The following is a 5,072-nucleotide window of genomic DNA, read 5'->3' on the forward strand; positions in this document are numbered from 1 at the left end:
ACGTCCTGTAAAATTATCATTGCACAGCTAACGTGCCTTGTAGTCAAGGCTTTTGAAATCTCTTTCTTTTTGAACACTATTGCATTTATTTTATTTAGTCTAGTTTTATTTCCTTGAAAGCTCAGCTGAGAATAAAAATGATGCATACAGTAGAAGTGGCTACAACCTGGCTAATTATTTGAAATTGAATTCTTATTTTGGTATCAGGATTTGGTTGAATAGGAAATCATAGACAAACTAGGAAGGAACCATGTGAATCTGGACGCACTGATTCATTTCTGTATCTGTAACTATATATGTTTCTACTTCAGATATTGAGTTTGGAGCAGCTGAGTGTTATTTGAGGGCTCGCCTATCATGGGGAATATAATAATTAACTATCTCAAAAATATGTGAGAAGCTACTTTGGGAGGTTTATTATTTTTCAGGTCACTGCTGAATACCAACCTGGGCTTCATTTATGAACAATTATTTAAACTATTCACTTTCACTCACCTTTTTAGTCTAAATGATTGTAAGTTTCACCATTCATAAAGGACTTTCAAATCATTTTTTCATCTTGTGCCCTCAAAAGCTTGGAGATGAGAGGTGATTAAAACAGGAATTCGGCCGGGTGCGGTGGCTCAAGCCTGTAATCCCAGCACTTTGGGAGGCCGAGGCGGGTGGATCACGAGATCGAGAGATCGAGACCATCCTGGTCAACATGGTGAAACCCCGTCTCTACTAAAAATACAAAAAATTAGCTGGGCGTGGTGGCGCGTGCCTGTAATCCCAGCTACTCAGGAGGCTGAGGCAGGAGAATTGCCTGAACCCAGGAGGCGGAGGTTGCGGTGAGCCGAGATCGCGCCATTGCACTCCAGCCTGGGTAACGAGAGCGAAACTCTGTCTCAAAAACAAACAAACAAACAAACAAACAAAAAAAACAAAAACAAACAAACAAACAAAAAAAAAAAAAAACAGGAATTCATGCCCTGTTTTGCAAAGGAGAAGATTGGGAGATACGCAGTGGCTGCTGGAGAGTTGATACTCAGAAGTCCACCCAAGAATCCTGAACACCAGGCTCACACACTCTCTCCAGAAAGTAACTTCACCCGAGCTGAGACCTCGGTCACAGGGCAATCAACGTCTTAAGAGAAAAACGCCAAAGTCAACTAGATGTCCGAAGACTTAGGTCTGAGTGTGCGCTCATTTCTCTGGAAGTTTCGCCTGGGTTTCCCTCCCAGGCCTGGAGATAGAGGAAGCAGAAAGAATGCTATTCTTAAAATCATTAAGTGCTCTCTGGCAGATACAGTAGAGATCACGACTTGAAAGGCCCAGGATAGTTCTCTTAGCTGACAGACTAGATATGAACACATTGTTCACTGCAGATGGCACCCACTACGGAGCTTCAGAAAAATGTCAATTCAAAGTTGCAATCTCTAGTCTAATACTGTAACTTGGAAGCCCACATACCTGGTGTTTAGGGGAATATGCTGCTAATATGACCATGTCTTTAAAGCAGGGCTGTGAGAAAATGCTAACTACAAGTTGAAGAGTCTCAGCTCCATTTACGTGAAATTGCCTAACAGCAACCCAAGAGCTAGGTTTATTGAGGAGAAATAGAAACACTGTCAGGTAAAAGACAAAATGGTTTTTATAATGGAATATCTTTCATAACAAATGAAAAGTTTTGCAGGGCTATACATAAGAATGCAATCTAAAGCAAGGACATAATTCACTTTTCTCTTTACAGAATTTGCTTTGACCTTCAAACAAAATCACTCGCCTTTGTATTCTCTGCAGTACATGCGTCCTCCTCTGCACAGAGTGGGTGCTTAGTCAATGTTTTCTTGTTTAATTCAAGTTTCTGGTTAAAACTCATGTCTTAAACTATTTTGTTATAAGCTAGAGGGGAAGTTTACTGTACACAGAGCGCCAATCACAAGGAGTGGTGCCTTTTCATGCCCAATGACTGCTTATTGGCAGACAAGTGCAGAATCTGAAAAGGATGGAAACAGAAAAATAGGTCCCTCTCTGTTTAGAATATGAAGAGAAATGTTTGTGAGGAGTCCATCGATGATTGCTATTTTTAATATACTTTATGAATTAACACCTGGTGGTGTTAAGAGAATGATTTTGTAGCTTGGATTCTGTAATGTTGTAGCTCACCAACATTTCGCGTAAACTCAGTGAAGAATGGTAACCTCCCCGGGCCTCGGCGTCATCATTTTGGAATGAGAATCTGCAGGCTGTGGGTTGGAGCCACACCCAGTGCATAAGGGCCCGGAGTTTGAAAGCAGCCTGACACCCGGTCTCCCGGAACTCCAAGCTCATCAAATCTCCAGCACATTACAGTAAGGCCCCTGCCCCTCTGCTCATTTCGGAAACCTAATTTTAGATACTGCTTCCCCTCCACCCACCTGTCCTCGCGGCACTGTGAGCTCTGATTTGGGAACAGGGATTTGAGCTTTAGCCAAAGGAGTATCAATGGCAGGTACTGAAATACGTCTGAACAGATCTCACCCCTGAGTCGTCCTGAGGATAGAAAAAGGCACTACTGGGTAACAAAGAATCTTTTACTAAGGGTGTGGTGATGATTCTAAGGATTTGTTCCCTGACTTTTATACAAAGCATACAGGCTGTCAATGAGAGATCAAGAAAGACTTCATGAAACAAACAAACAAGTCCATGAAGTGTCGGGGTGCATGTAGCTTCAATCTGGAACCCTTGGAAAGGATTGGAACGCAAAGGGGAAAGTGTTTTTTCTCCACCATTTTTGTCAGAGTTTAACTTGGCATTGCCACGTCCCTTGCGTCTCATAGGGTGGCAAGAGCAGCAGGAGGGAGAAGACCCCTCGGTTTAAGGAAGGAGACCTCTGCTGAGGCTCACAGATGTCTGAGCTGCTGAAAGTCCTGGGTAAACAGGTAGGAATAAGAGCCTGTGGAATTTAGGTTATTGTTGCTCAGGTCTATACAGGAATCCTGACTCAGATAAAATAGACGTTCCATACTAACATTTATTCCCATCTTTTCACCTGAGCTCTTAGGGCCTGGTTCCTTGCATACAGGAGATGGTCAGTGGTTTTTGAAAATCAAATAATGTTTCTTCTAACTCTGTGACTGTGAATGCATTTGTCTTTTAATTGGAAGGTTAAAATACCGTGAACTATTATGGTCTATTAGGAACTAATTTTGCTTGCAAGAATCAGTAGGAAAAAAAAATGGCCCATATCTTTAATATGGGGAGGGTAGGAAGATGTTTTGGAAAATGTAATTCAAATTTTGGTCTTAAAAAGATATGAGCCATGGACTTGGATTATGCACTGTCAATCAGCCCAACGTGCTAGTACTTCAGGAAAAACAGTTATCCATTCTTAGAATGATCTAACCTGGTGCTTAAAAATACAAACAAAGTATTCTCCTACTCTTCAAAAGCTATGTTGTGGCTGTGTAAGGGAAACAGCTTACGTCCTCTCTCCCCCTGGTTTTATAGACAGACAGACACATTCTTACAATATGGAAAGAACGGGAGACCAAATGTTAGGAGGAGGTGCCTGGAATGTCTTCTGTGTAAGAACTGCCTGAAAAAATTAGAGTTCTTTTGTCTGAAAGAAGATGAAGGCTGAGGTGAAGAAGTGATCAAAGTTTGTAAATTCATGAAAGGCACTGCTAACACGATCATGGACCTGTGAGCCAAATCCCGGAATACTTAAACGGTGGCGTCAGTCTTTGAAGTTTGAAGAGGGTAGTTTTAGGACAGATGAAAGGAAGTCCTTTCATATGGCAGAAAGGAAATTTATGGAAGTTTTCAGAAGTTACAGGCAGAAAATACTGCCTAGACATTTTTAAGGGATAGGATCGATCCGTATGAGGCCCTTGTGAGGAAGATTGTGTTACATGCAGAGCCTTTTAAGGGAATAGAAAGAAACTGTGTTCCTTATGAGACTCTCTTAGTTACACTCTCTAGGTCATAATACATATGGAGGAAAAATTACTTGTTTTAAGATGTTCATGATTAATGAATTCTCATGTATGGAGTTAGGGTAAAAATACGAACATGACACCTGTCAATGCCTACTCAGTCTGTGATTTCTAAAATTTCACTTTTTAGAAGAGAGCAGTGTTTTCCAACTGGGGTCACTGGAATGTCTCTCTTTCATAGGAGAACTGACCTGCATTTTCCTTCTTCAGGCCCAGCCGTCGGACATTGACATCATAAAACTTCCGCCTTTGCCTTGGAGGGGGCAAACAAAATCCATACTTCGACTCCATTTTCTCACTGAGAGAAAAGCGGGGCAGGTAAAACTCATATTTCCACTTCATTTTCTTTATATAGTTTAATCCCATTGTATCTAAATAATGACTTCTTAGCAACACATTCTTTTCACACACGGGCTCTGCATCTTGATTTAGATGATTTCCACGGAAACACCTTTCCTTCCTTCCTGGCCATCTGTTTTAAGTGGGACCATCATCCACCAGGAGCTATCAAGAGCCGGGCACACACGCTTCTGATCACTCTTTCTAACCACCATCTGCCCTGCTTACTTGTCCTGACACCCGGGCAAGAACACAGGGCCACCTGGGCAGGAGCTCCAGGCGAAGCTGAGTGGGGCCCCATGCTGGGTTCATTGATGCGCTCTTGTCACTGCCTTGAAATTCTTAAGGACGTTTGTCCAGGGGACCCTCCATGCTCATTTTGCACTGGGTCTTGCAGATTCTATAGAGGGTCCTGGAGAAATGTCCTTTCATGCCCATCTAACAAACGAAGAAAGGAATCGTAGCTGGATTTGCAGCTTGGGCTCCAGGCTCAGGAATCAAGAATTGATTGCTTGCTCAAAGAATCAAGCAGAGAGCCTTAGCCCCACGGTGAGTGTTCCAGCTTCAAACAAGTGTTTACAGATCGGGAGGGTGAGCAGCAATCCACTTTATGGAGCAAGCGGAAGTCAAAACTTCCACAGCATGGAAGGGTGGAAGGGGACCCCAGAGGGTTGCTGTCGATGGTCAAGGCTGCCTGGGTCTGTATACCCAAGTAATTCTGAGTTGCTACGTGTTTGTCCCCTAGTCCTGTGTGGGGAGGGGCTTGTGACCATG

The 5,072-nt window shown here is 42.8% G+C and overlaps 1 long non-coding RNA gene across 1 annotated transcript; it reads left to right on the forward strand.

Annotated features, from left to right (window-relative positions):
* The first annotated feature begins 2,268 nt into the window (after window positions 1-2,268).
* LOC141585283 (uncharacterized) lies at window positions 2,269-4,832 on the forward strand. Its single transcript, XR_012518683.1, has 4 exons — window positions 2,269-2,333; window positions 2,802-2,903; window positions 4,170-4,277; window positions 4,696-4,832. It is a non-coding gene; the product is annotated as an uncharacterized LOC141585283 (long non-coding RNA).
* Window positions 4,833-5,072: the final 240 nt, after the last annotated feature.

This window comes from Saimiri boliviensis, chromosome 8 (assembly GCF_048565385.1).
Source record: "Saimiri boliviensis isolate mSaiBol1 chromosome 8, mSaiBol1.pri, whole genome shotgun sequence".
Classification (NCBI taxonomy): Eukaryota; Metazoa; Chordata; class Mammalia; order Primates; family Cebidae; genus Saimiri; species Saimiri boliviensis.